Raw genomic sequence first — 17307 nt, 5'->3', positions numbered from 1 at the left:
TGTAATAGATACAATTCTCATCTTATGTTTCAAATTATCATTTCATAACTACTTCCGATAATTTAATGGAATACTGGCGCCTGTGCTCCTGGCCTATCAGTAAAGCAGTAAAAAATCCAATAAATTCCGTCCCTTCGCTTATATACCAACACTAGAAGACGTCGAAGAAGACAGCGAATAAATGAACGTTAAATAAAATAAATGAAGAAGGTAGTTCCACCAGGGATTGTTTAAAAACGTAGTAACTGTTTCTTATGTTTGACCAAGAGTCTCTCAGCACCGAAAAATATTTTAAATAATTTATGGTTTGACGTGACAACACACACCGGGTAATTCATCACACAATGCAAACAGAAAATGGCACAAGTAGTTCATAATCATTTCACGCAGAAAATCAGCCAAATCAAAAACAATTTCACGAAACAAAAAATTAAAATAACCTTCAAAATAAATCGCACACTACAAAAGTACCTTGATACACTGACAGAAGGTAAAAATAAATACTCAGATACTAAAAAAGAAATTAAGTTGTAATTAACTAATTCACGGCTAACTATAAGAACTAAATAAGAAATAAAATTGAAAAATTAAAGATTATTTTATTACTGGCGTATAAACGAAGTTTTTGAAGTAACTATTGTAGCAGCTTGAACTAACAACTGTATACAACTAACACTCAAAAATTGACATTAGCCATGATCACTAAGTATAAATTTTATGCTGCTTCATAAATTTCAGCTTTACGTCTTTCTCAAAGGCGTACGGCCGAAACGCGAAAGGCAGTATAAAATTGATAAATACAGTGACCAAGACTGCTATGTTTTTGAGTGAACTAAAAGTGACCACAACATCACACAAAACATTTATATATTTTGCTGCGTAAACAGCATAGGTGCATTCAACAAGTCAGTTGTGAGTCGTCAGTGTTAAATAGTGGATGTGCAGCCGTAATGGGTTAACGTTGTTCTGTCACAAATAGCAATGAGGAAACATGTCTAAATCAGTTGTTGAAGACATTCTCCAGAGCGGTTTCAAGAAGAGAAAAGTTTGTCCGGCACATCTTGACTCCTGAATAGAAGCGACAGACGGGTGGCTTCCATGACTTGACTGAAATGCTAACCGAGGACAATTATTTTTCTGGAAAAATCAGTGGGGGTGATCTATCACAAAAGTGCAGACATTCAAATGAAGAGTCAACGTTTTGAAGACATGACTAACTTAGAGACCAATGTGACACTCGTCTTGATGTCAAATCAAATATCTACCTACCGTCTAGTTTCCAAGCTTATTTTATTTGGCCACCAGTTTCGGCGATTTACTACGCCGTCTTCAGGCCCCCGACTGACGTGTACGAAGATTCCACCTATGTTATGGTCAAAACAGGAGCCAGCAATACTGGTATTAGTAGAAATAGCAGTCACGTCAACCATCGTCTGCCGATAAAGTGATCGCTAAAGCAACCAGAAATATACTAATGCCAGTATTGTGGCCCCTGTTTTGACCATAACCTAGGTGGAATCTTCGTACACGTCGGTCAGGGGCCTGAAGATGGAGTAGTAAATCGCCGAAATTGGTAGCCAAATAAAAGAAGTTTGGAAACTAGACGGCTGGGAGATATTGGATTTGACATCAAGTCGAGTGCCACATTGGAAAAAAGTAGTAACAAAATAACTTTTGCTCCCCAAACAAATTACGTGAGTTACGTTTAGACGATGCACTTCTCTCTTTGTTTTGGATATGGGCATTAACAATCCCTTTTTTCTGTGATGGGACCAGTTTTCTCAAGTGATACTTTCGATTTATCATACATTTATTTACGAGCATTTGCTTGCCTTCCTGAAAGTGCTGTATCGTCATCTTATGCACACATCTGTTTGGTTCACATATCCATTGGGCCTCATTCACCTGAATGTCAACGTGGCGATGTTCTGTTACCATCACATAAGAAGAATATTGAATTGTGATTAGCTGTTAAAGGTTAATGAATGGTTATAGAGCCCTGTCTCGTGATTTCTTTCCTATTGTTATGCCTAAGATGAAAAAGTGTATAAAAAGTCTCTTTTTCCCAACATAATTTATTTTTAATGGATAGAGAAAGATTAAACAAGCAAGAAGAATTACTCTACATATTTTTGTAGTAATTCTGATTTGCAATATCTGCATTGTTCCGTAGTAGTTTGGAGATAGTAGTAGAGTATCAGACAGAGAGCAAGGGAGAGAGAGGGAGACAGAAAGAGAGAAAGAGAGAGAGAGAGAGAGAGAGAGAAATAGAGAGGGACGGAGGGAGGGAGACAGAGAAACAAAGAAAGAAAGAGAAGGAGAGAGACGCAATATCCGTACCTTTGTTACCCGTATGTGTTGCCAGAGAATTACGCTTCATGCATTTTTTTAGCTTTGTTAATTATTCCAAAAATGGCGGGGGTGAGTATGTAACGGTCTCTGAGAATTCGGGTGCCCCCTTTAATTTCGGATCCACGGAAGCTCAGGAATGTACTTTAATTAAAACGTGAAATTATAGCGATTTAGAATATTTACCGAGCGTTTGTTCAACATGAGCCACATCCGGTACTTTTTTTCCACAGCTGCTGTTTTCATTACTTGCAGCAATATAATTTTGCTCTACCTCCTGCAATAATTCCTGGCCATTATTTCCAAAATAAATTAATTCAGCTCGCACGCTTTATGGTGACGTAGTTTCTGTGCGAGCCGCGTCCCGACGCGTACTGTGAACATCCGCGTCTGTCTGTGGAGTGTAATCACTGTTGTTTTTTCGCGTCACGTATCCGCTGGTGGGACTGTCTACTTGAAAGTATGCCCACATGTGCTCACTGTGCTACTTAAGAACACGTCCGTCTGTAAATGAGCAGTAACTGCTGCTCGCCAGACACTGTTCGTCAACGTGAGCTTTGTAAATCACACGATACAGTGTCGAGATGCATTAGTTGGAACACGTCGTATACTTGAGATTTAAAAATGTTACGTAATCGTATATCGTGCTGACCATTGACAAAGCAAGTACATTATCTTTCACAACAAATTTAAAATCTTCTGAATGTTCGTAGACCAAACAGTTACATGAATTTCAGTATTTTAAACATAGTTGCACAACAGCAACGGTTCCACGTAATAAAATTATAAACAGCCGACCAGTTGCTATAGATAAAGAATTCTTTACCTAGGTTTCCACAAATTTAAATTTGTCTTCTTCAGAAGGTGGCCTAAGGACAATGAACATCATAGCAAAGAAGCTAAAAAATTTATTCCATTCCTTTCTTGGGTAATATATCGTATAGGATTAAAGTAGTAAAGGAGTTTTGCTATTTGGGGAGCAAAATAACTGATGATGGTCGAAGTAGAGAGGATATAAAATGTAGGCTGGCAATGGCAAGGAAAGCGTTTCTGAAGAAGAGAAATTTGTTAACATCCAGTATTGATTTAAGTGTCAGGAAGTCATTTCTGAAAGTATTCGTATGGAGTGTAGCCATGTATGGAAGTGAAACATGGACGATAAATAGTTTGGACAAGAAGAGAATAGAAGCTTTCGAAATGTGGTGCTACAGAAGAATGCTAAAGATTAGATGGGCAGATCACATAACTAATGAGGAAGTATTGAATAGGATTGGGGAGAAGAGAAGTTTGTGGCACAACTTGACCAGAAGAAGGGATCGGTTGGTAGGACATGTTCTGAGGCATCAAGGGATCACCAATTTAGTATTGGAGGGCAGCGTGGAGGGTAAAAATCGTAGAGGGAGACCAAGAGATGAATACACTAAGCAGATTCAGAAGGATGTAGGTTGCAGTAGGTACTGGGAGATGAAAAAGCTTGCACAGGATAGAGTAGCATGGAGAGCTGCATCAAACCAGTCTCAGGACTGAAGACCACAACAACAACAACAGGATTAAACGTCTTCCAAAGAAAAAATATAACTGTAACGTCTCCTTCTCTACAGATAACAGTTTAACAAGAAATCTTGTACATTCAGTAGAGATCGCCAGCGATTGGTTTTCCAGTTCAGGTGTTTACAAACTAACCTGTAATAACTGCCCTTCATATTATATTGGTCAAACAGGCAGAGCTGTGAAAACAAGATATAAAGAACACCTATTAGGTAAAAAATGAGCGAATATACACAGCTCTACTTTTGCTGAACACCTCTTGATAGCCGGCCATACGCCTAAACAGTTAGAAGACACGGTTATCCTACACAGACAAGTCAAAGGGCGTAGACTAGATCTGTGGGAAGAGTTACAAATTTTTAAACATCTAGAGCTCAAAGACGGTAATATACTGAACGACCAGTTGAACCTTGCTTGTAGACAATTTTTCGAAGGCTTTAAACCTGTACTGTTTATGGTATAACATTAATGCTGGTAACCTCAGTGGTCTATTTTCTCAGGAAGCTATGATGCACTTTCAAATCTTTAAGCTCACTACCCTTTATGTAATGTGGTTTTCTCACGATGTATGGCTGCCACTAAATCGGCCATTATGTGATTTTGTCTGGCTCTAAAACGTTGGTTCCCTGCGAATGTGTATTAACTGGATTGTGGACCAGGGTTCGTAATTCTGTCTTAAGAGCCATTATTATCAATTTTAAAGTTCTGACATATATACCGTGTGTGGGCTTCACTAATATTGTAATGTAATGTAATTTTTATATTCTGGCTGTATATGCCACTGTACGTAACTCTCTCGGCGTAAGCGCCACCTGCCTTTTTGGTGTATAACTACATTAATTGTACGAAGGCTCCCATACTGTTATAACGGGAGTGTTAAACGCTTTCCTTCTTTTTATTGTTACTTTATCTAAGGACGTTATTAATACTGATAATTTACACGTTGCTTTTGTAGGCCAATCGGCACATGGTTCGCGCCATGAGCGCCATCTGCCCTGGCCGCAGAGTAACTACGCTGGCCGATTACACTCAGTCGGTTGTGAGCTCTGCAACATCCATGTACTAATTTATATTTACGTGACAAACCCTATTTTTAGGGCTATATTTTAATTTTGACAAATGGATCTATGTAGACATTTGTAAAAACGGCGATGATAAATCAGTCCATACTAATGTAAAATTGTTAGTATCAGTCGTCGTTCTCATATTTTTGTAATGCAAGAGCTCTCTAATTTGTGTTAAAATCTATTCTTGACTTACGTTTCATACCTTTCTAATGTAAGCTACGATGTTCATTGTCCTTAGGCCACCTTCTGAAGAAGACAAATTTAAATTTGTTGAAACCTAGGTAAGGAATTCTTTATCCATTGCAACTGGTCGGCTGTTTATAATTTTATTAGTTACATGAATTTAAAGTAATTACGTAAATTACACCTTAGTATGTTACGGACATGGTTTTCCCCGTTTCAGGGACGGTGTGAGGAGTGTATTGCCTAAGGTCCACAGGCATAATCGATGGAAGGTTGACCGTGGAACTCATGCGGCATTAGATATAGAAACCACTAAAAAACAATATTGGAAGCTGTTAATAACGAGTAGTGTGCGTGGAACGCCAATAGAAATGAAAGTAACATTGAGCGTCGGCCACAATGGTGAATTATTTATGAGAAGGATAGGCAGCACTCTTAGATTGCTTTGTGGTACATCTATGGAACCCGTCACCTTACTTAAATACTTAGACGCAATATGAAATTGAAAGAATCTGTGCAGTCAGAAGTAAATAAGGCAGATGGGGTGATTCTGGAAATACACAGCTCATCCTTTAAGGAAATACCTTTCAGAGTCATAGATCATCCGCTTGTAGAACACTGCAGCATTGCTTGGTTTTCTTATCTAGTAGAAAGAGAATTTCTCTTTAACGAATGTGGGTCTTTCGTTCAAGGAAAAGTTACTGAAAATATACGTCTGGAGCACATAGCAGCAAGAAAGGAAATCATGGACTATGGGATATCGGAAAAGAAAGAATAGAAGCGTTCGACACTGACACGTGTGGGAGGGCCCATAGGAGAAATAAAGGGCTGTAATCGACTGATGAACAGTACAACCATTATTCGTTTATTGATAACACTACAATTTTAATTTGATCCCAGCAGTAAGATATATTCATTATTTTCACTAATACGTTACACTCAGAAATGACAACAACGACAGGAAGAGAACATTCAATTTATAACTAAGCGCTGTGTTCAGTATAACAGCATAAAACAAGAATTCACAGCTGCAAGGCAAGGAAAGCAAGTAAATTTTTGAATGGCATCACTCCGACCTCAAAACGATAACAAGACATATAAGAAAATATTTGACATTTAGCAACGTGTGCAGTATTATAGCATAGGAACCAAACCGCTACATCAAGTTCAGAACAGCACTGAGTCGAAAAGCATCAACATTCACTTTGTAAACAGTCAACAAATAGAGAGCGTCAAGGCAACAATCACAGTGAGGACAATAATTAGGCACGAAGGCAGAAGTCTCGATGTTTCCAGTCAGAAAAGCGCCGTCACATAGATCTTGGTACTGGAACCTCATTCCACCAACAAATACAAAATTGCCTTCTCGGCGCGGTAGCAATGGAGATACTATCGAAGACAGTGCTGCCAAAGCAGAGTTACTAAACACAGCCTTCCGAAAGACGAAGTAAATATTCCAGAATTCGAATCGAGAACAACTACCAACATAACGTAGAAGTAAATATCCTCGGAGTAGTGAAGCAACTTAAATCACTTAATAAAAGCAAGTCTTCTGGTCCAGAAAGAGAAGTTGCTCAGGTCACACCAATATTCAAGAAAGGTAGTAGGAGTAATCCACTAAATTACAGGTCCATTTCTTTAACGTCGATATGCAGCAGGATTTTGGAACATACGTTTTGATCGGACATTATGAATTACCTCGAATAAAACTGTCTATTGACACACAGTCAACATGGGTTTAGAGAACATCGTTCCTGTGAAACACAACTAGCTTTTTATTCACATGATGTGTTGAGTGCTATTGACAAGGGATTTTAGATCGATTCCGTATTTCTGGATTACCGGAAGGATTTTGACACTGTGCCACAAAAGTATCTCGTAGTGAAATTGCGTGCTTGTGAAATATCGTCGCAGTTATGTGACTGCATTTGAGATTTCCTGTCAGAGAGGTCACAGTTCATAGTAACTGACGGAAAGTCATCGAGTAAAACAGAATTGATATCAGGCGTTCCCCAAGGTAGTGTTATAGGACCTTTGCTGTTCCTTATCTATATAAACGATTTGGGAGACAATCTGAGCAGCCGTCGTCGGTTGTTTGCAGATGACGCTGTTGTTTATCGACTGTCAAAGTCATCAGAAAATCAAAATAAATTGCAAAACGATTTATGAAAGACATCTGAATGGTGCGAAAATTCGCAGTTGACCCTAAATAACGAAAAGTGTGAGGTCATCAACGTGAGTGCTAAAAGGAATTCGTTAAATTTCGGTGACACGATAAATCAGTAATCTAAAAGCCCTAAATTTAACTAAATACCTAGGATTACAATTACGAACAACTTGAATTGGAAGGAACACATAGAAAATGTTTCGGAGAAGGCTAACTAAAGACTGCGTTTTATTGGCAGGACACTTAGAAAATGTAACAGATATACTAAGGAGACTGCCTACACTACACTTGTCTGTCCTCTTTTAGAATATTGCTGCACGCTGTGGGATTCTTACCAGATGGGAGTGACGGAGTACATCGAAAAAGTTCAAAGAAGGGCAGCACGTTTTGTATTATCGCGAAATATGGGGGAGAGTGTTACAGAAATGATACAGTCACTAAAAGAAAGGCGTTTTTCGTTGCGGCGGTACTTTCTCACGAAATTCAAATCACCAACTTTCTACTCCAAATGCGAAAATATTTTGTTGACACCGACCTACACATGGAGAAACGATCACCGAGATAAAATAAGGGAAATCAGAGATCGTACGGAAAGATATAGGAGGGTGTTCGATCTTTCCGCGCGCTATACGAGATTGGAATAATAGAGAATTGTGAAGGTGGTTCGATGAAGCTTCTGTCGGGGACTTCAATGTGATTTGCAGCGTATCCATGTAGATGTAGAAGGTTCAAATGGCTGTGAGTACTATGGGACTTAACTACTGTGGTCATCAGTCCCCTAGAACTTAGAACTACTTAAACCTAACTAACCTAAGGACATCACACACATCCATGTTCGAGGCAGGATTCGAACCTGCGACCGTAGCAGTCGCGCGGTTCCGGACTGCGCGCCTAGAACCGCTAGACCACCGTGGCCGGCTAGATGTAGAAGGAACAAGAAATCCCGCAGTAGTTAACCATCTCATAAACTGCAGCAGTGAACTGAAAATCTTTTCCGTTCCCATCTTAGACACAATTTGTTCAATCATACTTTGTTACAGAGACTGCGGTCTAATAAGCGCAGTAAAAAGCAGCTACATTTATAGTAAATATATTTTTCTCTTAGAGGGTGGTACTGTTCCTCATACGTCGTGTCGTAACGCCCTCTCCTGTCATAGTAATTGGTAATGTTGTGTCCCATACACTTCTCTTGCTGACTCACATTGTAATGGATATGATATACTGTTGTACACAATGGTGTTCGGTATTCGATTCGGGCATTTGCTGACATGGCAACGGGCGGCGGGGAGCAAGGTTGTATCAGGAGACTTATCCCCGCTGACAACAACCACGATGCCACGATATTATAGGAGAAGAAGGCGTACGCACCTGACAGTTTATAAACCAATAGACAATATTGCCATTAATACTGTGAACTATGTAGGTGCACAAGTCGTCCTGCATGGTCCTTCAGTGTTCTGTGGTGGAGTTCTGAACTTTACTATTAGCAACAGTGATACCCTGCAGCATGGTAACGGCTGGGTAACCATAGCCCTCGTCCGTGGACCTAAGTCGACAAAGTTCCAGAGCTAGAAAATGTTAACAGCCGGGACGTCATCGCTCATCGCACATTTCACATCGCAGAAGTCTACAACAGAGATATTGGTAAATCATATTACCTGTCTACCATGCATTTCTTTCTCAGAACCAAGAATCATCGTAAAATAAATGAATCTGAATCTGTGTCAGTGTGAGTTAAAAGTGTTGAGAACTGTAAGAAAATTAAACTCGTTGGTGATCTCACCCATTATTATAAAAATTAAATAAAATCTTTCCTTTCCCTTATGCTTACCGAAGAAAATATATTACACAAACAAACATAATTAATTAACCTATTGCATCAGCCACATAGGAGATACTCTGTGTGAGCCTTGACTTTGGCCAATACGCAACCGCTTATCTCTCCGCGGTTTGTCTGAGACAGGGTCGTTTCAGAAAACAGAAAATCATGAAGGGTGTACCCGAAATGTTCGGAACCACACTTGAAGGAGAACGTGATTAGCACTGTAGAAGAGCGACAGACTTTCCACATCAGGAGCAGTTTTGTCACCGGTTTTTTGAACAGGCAACCACGATTCCGGGATTTGTGTCATCCAACCTATTCACAGATGAAGCCATTTTTACGCGCAGTGGTATCTTCAACTTTCATAACAGTCATTTATGGGATAATGTGCAGAGCCCCCATGGTATGGTGACCGAATCATCAGCATCGGCGCAGCAGGAATGTGTGGGCAGGGATAATTGGCAACCGTATTTTGTGAAGACCAGTCTTCCTTCCATGTCGCCTAACAGGCCGGAACTACCGGCGTTTATTGCTGGAGACTTTTATTCCCCTTTTGGAAGAAGTACCAGTGATGATTCGAAGGGTTATGTGGCTGCTACACGATGGTGCTCCAGCCAATAACGTCCTAACGCACCTCAATGGTGTGTGGGTCCTGGTCGATGGGTCGGATGAGGGGGTCCAGTTGCATGACCTGCTTGTTCATCGGATCACAACCTGTGCAATTCTGGTTATGGGACCGTCTCAAAATTATCTTGTATGCAGAGCCCATTCCAGACGTGGAGACACTGGAGCAGCCTATTCATGCTGCCATTGAGACTGTTCGGATGCAGCCTGGCAGATGTGAACGTCCGGACAGAGCATGCTACAGTGAGTATACGCATGTGTTGAGGCACATGGAAACCATTTTCAGCGCATACTGTTACTGTGGCGGCATGGTACAGCGCATATTACTGAATAAATGGTCTCTATCACGTAAATCATACATTTCCGGACAGATGTTCACTGAACATTTTTTGTTCCGTATTCTCTCATCGATCAATGCCTAGAGTTTGTACACTGTGGAAAAGATCACCCTGTACATATTAGTTCGGTCCTTATTTTTTCGAATTTCGTATTTCCTCATGCGCATCCCCTAGATGTTATCCCTTGTTTTAAGAAGAATTTTAACACATTGTTCAGATTGATAACGGGGAACCCACGTCTCAGTGGCCAAGAAATTCTATCATGTAATTACTTGTTGTTTATTACCGCTTGTGCGTCTGCTTGACTGTCCCAGAAGCTCTCATACGCATCTTGTAGGACTAGCACTACTGGAAGAAAGCATATTGAAGAGACGTGGCTTAGCCACGCCCCGGTGGAAGTTTCCAGAACGAAATTTTCACTCGGCAGCAGAGTAATGAGTTCATTTCAGTCAAGAATTTGGACGTATTGAAGAAGTTAAACACAGTTTTAGATTTCTTAAATAAGGTTCCTTTACACTACGATTCTAACGATACTTACCTTAGCACCAAACAAGCTACGAAAAACCTTAAGGTGACATATCATGTGATCTTTTCTTTCAGGAGTGCTAGTCCGGCAAGTTTTTCAGGAGAACTTCCATGAAGCATGGAAGGTAGGAGATTTTGTGGTGTTGGAAGTGGAGCTATGAGGGCAGGTCGCGAGTCCCTCTTTGGTAACTCTGTTGGTAGAGCACTTGCTGACAAAAGGCAAAGGTACCGAGTTCGAGTCTCGATACGACATACGGGTTTACTGTGACAATTTCATATAAGTGAACACACCACTGCAGAGTGACAATTTTATTCTGGACTGTGATAACTGTCAAGCAGACGCATAAGCAGTTATGAACAACACCTAATGACAAGCACTTGAAGGTTGGGATGCGATTCCTCATCCAAATTCAAGACAAATGTGTATCTAGCAAATCCTAGACCCACAGAATCATTAGTCTTCTGACTGGTTTGATGCGGCCCACCATGAATTCCACTCCTGTGACAAATCCTCTCAAAGCAGCACTTGCAGCCTATGTCCTCAATTTTTTGCTGGATGTCCTCCAATCCCTGTTTTTCTCTACAATTTTTACCATTTACAGCTCTCTCTAATACCATGGATGTAATACCATGGCTTAAAAAATGTCCTACCATCTTCTCCCTTCTTCATGTCAGTGTTTTCAGTACATTCCTTTTCTCTTCGATTCTCTGGAAAAACTCCCCATTCGTTACGTTATCCGTCCACCTAATTCTCAACATTGTTCTGATACACCATATCTCAAATGCTACGATACTCTTCTCTTTTTCACACAATCCGTTCTTCACTACCATACAATGCTGTGCTGCAAACGTACATTCTCAGAAATTTCTTCCTCAAATTAAGAGCTATGTTTGATACTAGTAGATTTCTCTTGTCCAGGGACGTCCTTTTTGTCAGTGCTAGTCTTCCTGTTGTATCCTCTTTTCTGCGTCAGTCACGGGCTATTTTGCTGCCTAGGTAGTAGAATTCCTTAACTTCATGTACATAGTGATCACCAGTTAGGTTCCTCGTTCTCATTTCTGATAATTCTCATACCTTACGTCTTTCGTCGATTTACTCTCCGTCTATATTCTGTACTCATTAGATTGTTCATTACACACAGCATATCCTGTAATTCTTCTTCACTGTCACTGAGAATAGCAATATCATCAGCAGACCTTATCATTGATATCCTTACACCTTGAATTTTAATTCCACTCTTGAACGTTGCTTTTATTTCCGTTATTGGTTTTCCGATGCATAGATTGAACAGTAGAGGTTAAAGACCTGTCTTACACCCTTTTTAATCCGAGAACGTCACTCATGGTCTTCCACTCTTACTAATCTCTCTTTGTTCTTTTACATCTTGTATATTACCCGTCTTTCCCTATAGCCTGTTTTTCCTAGAATTTCGAACATCTTGCACCAGTTGACATTGTTGAACTCTTTTTTTCAAGTCGCCAAAGCCTATAAAAGTGTTTTGATTTTTCTTTAATCTTACTTCCATTATCAACCACAAGGTCAGAACTGCATCTCTGGTGCCTTTCCCTTTCCTAAAGCCAAATTGATCGTCATCAAACATGTCCACAGTTCTTCTTTGGTTTAATAGAAACGGAATTTCAGAAACGTGGCTCTGGTAACGCTGTAACTGCGTGCAGCGTGGTGAAGAACAGATAGCACGGATACTGCGCTGTGTTATTTTCCACTTGGCACAAAAGCCATTCACAAAACTATACTAGCCTAATGCGATGATGTTGAGTTATCGGGTAGTGGTATAGGTGCAGTTCTTCAGCGTGCAGTACTACGGCGTCAGCTGCTGGGGCGGCAAAATTACCCAGCAGTTATTTCACTTGCAAAAGGTAATAAACTCTAGCAATAGACGTCCAATAACAAGCAATTAGTGAACGGTTGGTGTGAGAAGCAAAGGGCACAATGATTGCAAATTTAAAGTTATTAAACAAGAGTGTGTTTCAGTAAATTCGGCTCTTAACATTTCTTAGTAACACACATACGAAAATAAAATACCTATTTTTAAAAGCAAGTAGCACAATGACATACCAGATTCACGTAAGACTAATAAAACTCAGTCGTTGTAAACGCAGCAAAACACACTAAACAGTGAAATCACAGGCTCTGAGCAATGTTTTACAGACTTGTAGATGCTCGCCCACGTTATGTCGAAGCGAAGTTCAGTTCTGTTCAGCCACGCAGAATAATCTTCCATGAGCATACAACGTCTTCTCTATCCGACAGAAACTAAATTGTCTTACCACTCATCGCATTCCACCTTAGCGAGCCACAAAATGCCGCCGCTCAGTACGGATACAATGGCCAACCCAGCCCGCTACAACGAAGAAACGTCCTTTATACCGACCGCCATCTCTCCACACGACGGCTTAACGACACGTCACAGTCTCCACTCGGGGACTTGGTTTTGTGTTGACCTGACATTCGTATTACCATAACTGACATTTCACTGTTGAGATGGCTGCAAGGGCACGTCCCGAAAGCCAATAAAGGAAGAAGAAACATGTCACAACATTACTCGGCTTCCACTACTGTTTCCCACAAGTATATTTCGTCTCCACACAGCCTCACGTCTACCGTAAACTTAGGTTCGACAAAGTACTGAAGTACTGAAATCTGCTCGGTAGTAAACCACCACATTCACTTGTCCGTCCAGAAATGTCTTCAATGGTCCACGTTTACCTCCTTTAAGCTTGGGCGCTGCACGCTAGCCACCTGGCGGTGAGCGATGGCAAGATGCTCTGCAATAGACTACGGACCGTCTCAACAGAAACAACTGTGCTCTCTATTAGTAATAGAAATTACCGACGGTGCAGCCGCGCAATAAACAGAAGCGTTACTCATAATACAAGTACACTGTTGCTAAACACATTACACCCATCAAACGTCCGTAAGATTATAGAACAAGCGTAGTATGTATGTGTTGTGTCTAGACAAGACAGCCTAGACGCAATGCGAGGAAGCCGAAAGGCAAGCGCTTAAACTCACGCAGGCTGGCGTGAGGTCTGAAACAGGATATGTAATGAATGCTATAAAGAAAAGTACGTAGCTTCTGGAATACTTAACTTTAATCCACATTTGTAGAACATCGCTCTTGTTGATACATTAATAGAATCTCAATATCAATTGAATACGGCGCCTTGCTAGGTCGTAGCAAATGTAGCTGAAGGCTATGCTAACTATCGTCTCTGCAAATGAGAGCGTATTTGTCAGTGAACCGTTCCTTGCAAAGTCGGCTGTACAACTGGGGCGAGTGCCAGGACGTCTCTCTAGACCTGCCGTGTGGTGGCGCTCGGTCTGCAATTACTGACAGTGGCGACACGCGGGTCCGGCGTATACTAATGGACCGCGGCCGATTTAAAGGCTACCACCTAGCAAGTGTGGTGTCTGGCGGTGACACCACATTCCTCCCCCGCAAATCGGCGAAAGGACGTGTTATAAGGCTTCCGCCCGCCGTGGGGAGGACCCCATGTTGACGTATGCGACGAGGTGGGGTGCCTAACAACAGGCGAGGCTGTGCCACCCGCATCCGGCCATTCGGTACGAGGGGAGCTAGGAAACTCCTGAAAACCTAGTCCAGGGTGCACGTCAACATGCGGTGTATGCGCCCGTGGAGAGACAGGAGGGGCCGAAGGGTCGACCTCCATCGCGTCGGGGTACCCGACGGGCGAAGACGACATCTGGTCCGGAGCGGGCAAGAGTTCTATGTCGGAGGACAGCTGGTCACGGGAAGCAATCGGCGGCGCGTGACCCAGGGAGGCGCCTGGAGGTTGCAGCGAAGCGTCCACTGCGGGCGGCGCCGGCGGGAGGACCGGCGGCGGCGGCGGCGGCGGCGCGTCGCCATGGGGCAAAATCGAAGGCAGCGTCGGTAACACCTGGGGATGAGGCGAGCCAGTAGATGGGTCCCCAGGGCGCTGACCGGACGGCACTGCCGCTGAAAGCAGACAGGGAGCGGCAGAACCTGTGCGACGACAGAGGCGCAGCTGATTGAGATGCCGACGCACCTCACCAGAGGCCCCCAAAACCAAATACATAGGCTATGCGGCCGAGGCAGCGAAGAATGCGCCCTGCGAGCCAACGCCGTGAACCTCGATAGTTGCGATAGAATACAACGTCGCCTGGAGCAAAAGCAGGAGTCTGCCGCTCACAGGAACCTGATGCGGCGGATGCAGCAAAGACATCAAGATTCGATGAGGACGACCGTGGAGCAACTCAGCCGGCGAGAGACCATCTCGGGACTGAGAGCGATACGAGGACAAAAAGAGCAATGACATGTCCTCCAGAGAATGCCACTCTTTCAACTTCAACATCTGTGACTTGAAAGTCCGGACCAATCGTTCAGCGGCACCGTTGGACTGAGGCGAAAACGGAGCGGATGTCAGATGTTGAATACCATTGGCCTTGCAAAATGACTGAAATTCTGCGGACATGAATTGTGGGCCATTGTCGGAAACAATAGTCTGTGGAAGACCTTCAATGCAAAAGATAGCGGATAGCGCTTGGATGGTGGCAGATGACGTCGTGGAAGACATCTGGACAAAAGGAAAATTACTGAAGGAATCGACAACAACCAACCATCGAGCATTCCAGAATGGACCAGCAAAATCGATGTGTAAGCGTTGCCAAGGGGAAGTGGCTTTCGGCCATGCAAAGAATTTCCGCGGTGGTGCGGATTGTTGTTCGACACACGCCATGCAAAAAGAGCACATATTCGTAATCGCAGCATCGATTCCGAACCAAGTACAGTGCTGACGAGCAAGCTGTTTCGTTCGCACTATACCCCAATGTCCTTGGTGGAGAAGCCGTAAGACAGAGGACTGTAACGAACGGGGAACCACGACTCGAGACTGATCATTATCAGAACGCAACTGCAAAACACCACGTCGAACAAAAAGTCTCTCCTCGTGAGCAAAAAATCGGCGAACCAACGGATCCTCGATCCGTGATTCCGACAAGGGCCATTGCGTAGCAAGAAAACGCAAAACTGTAGCAAGGACAGGGTCAGCAGCTGTGGCTGTAGCTACACGACGAAAATCAATCGGAAACGATTCGACCACGTCATCGGTTTCCGCATCAATGAACATGCAAGCAAGTTCGGAAGAATCGAATGCTGTATCCGCAGCAACAGGCAAACGGGACAACGCATCAGCGTTTCCGTGCTTAGCAGATATCGTAGCGGTACTGCGAGACGAAAATAGACCAGCGAATGAATTTCTTGCGCTGTACGTGGAAGTACAGGCTTGGTCGGATGAAAAAGCGATGTCAAAGGTTTATGGTCTGTGATGATGGCAAAGTGACGACCATACAAGAAATCATGAAACTTAGTAACACCAAATACGAGAGCCAAAGCTTCTTTCTCCATCTGGGAATAATTTCTTTGCGCAGACGAGAGCAATTTGGACGCAAAGGCAATAGGGCGATCGTGTGAACCATCTTTGTGCGCAAGCACAGCACCGATCCCGAGATCCGATGCATCTACCATCAACAAAAGGGGTTTCTGGGGATCGAATGAGGTAAGGCAAGTATTTGAAAGAAACGCCGATTTCAACTGGCGAAAGGCGCTTTCGCATTCCGTCGTCCAGATGAACGGAACATCTTTACGGCGTAAGCGATGAAGTGGAGCTGAAATGGAAAGGGCATTGCGCACATTCAATCACACCTTGTGATTCCAAATCGTGTAATGTTCTTGCGACCTCATCACGCAATGCGTGGGGAACATTGCGCGCTCTGAAAAATTTCGGTTGCGCGTTTACTTTCAGGTCCAAATGTGCTTCATAGTTCTTAGCGCAACCAAGGCCCGGTGCAAAAATGTCTGTAAATTCTTCACATAGACTAGAAACACTGGCTCAAGGCACAGTCTGGTTCACTGATAGGACCTGATTTACTATAGACAAGTTAAACAACTGAAATAAATCTAAACCAAACAAGTTCACAGCAGAAGAAGAACGAAGGACGTAAAATGACACAAGTTTTGTTTGTCCCTTGTATGTTGCAAGAAGGCTGCACTGTCCTAACACAGGGATATTCTGACCTGAATAACTAAGTAACTGAACATTTGCGGCATGCAACGGAGGTGTGCCCAGTTGTTTGTGCGTGTCTTTATTGATCAATGAAACTGCAGCTCCGGTATCGAGCTGGAATGGGATCACGTTGCCATTAATGTCCAAGTCGACAAAAAGTTTATTGTCCTGCTGACGACAAGAGCGACTGTCTCGTGCAATTTGAACAGACACTGGTACAGAATCACTTGCTAATTGACGTGATTTCCGGCGACGTCGACGCACACTTTTTGTGGGACGCACACAGTCACTTTTAGAGAGAGTGGCACTGGGCGGAGTGGAATTAACTACATGAATGTCCATGGGCGAAGGTTCACGAGCCTGAGTATTCTTGGTTCGATTCCGATTCTGGTGTGAAGCAAAGGGCCTGGAATGGTTGTGAGTGTCCGATCTGAGCTTTTTCTGGCAAACACTCTGAACATGTCCTTTTTTATTACAGAAAAAGCAAATAGCTTGGCGTGACGGGCAATTTTCACGCGAATGTCTAGTAGCACACCGCGGGCATGATTTTAGCACTGCATGTGCTTGCTGCCGCGGGACACGTGGTTGATAGCTGGGCGGCAGCTGCGCGAGTGTCCG

The sequence above is a fragment of the Schistocerca serialis genome, chromosome 1 (assembly GCF_023864345.2).
Source record: "Schistocerca serialis cubense isolate TAMUIC-IGC-003099 chromosome 1, iqSchSeri2.2, whole genome shotgun sequence".
Classification (NCBI taxonomy): domain Eukaryota; kingdom Metazoa; phylum Arthropoda; class Insecta; order Orthoptera; family Acrididae; genus Schistocerca; species Schistocerca serialis.
Note: the sequence above shows the minus strand (reverse complement) of the source record.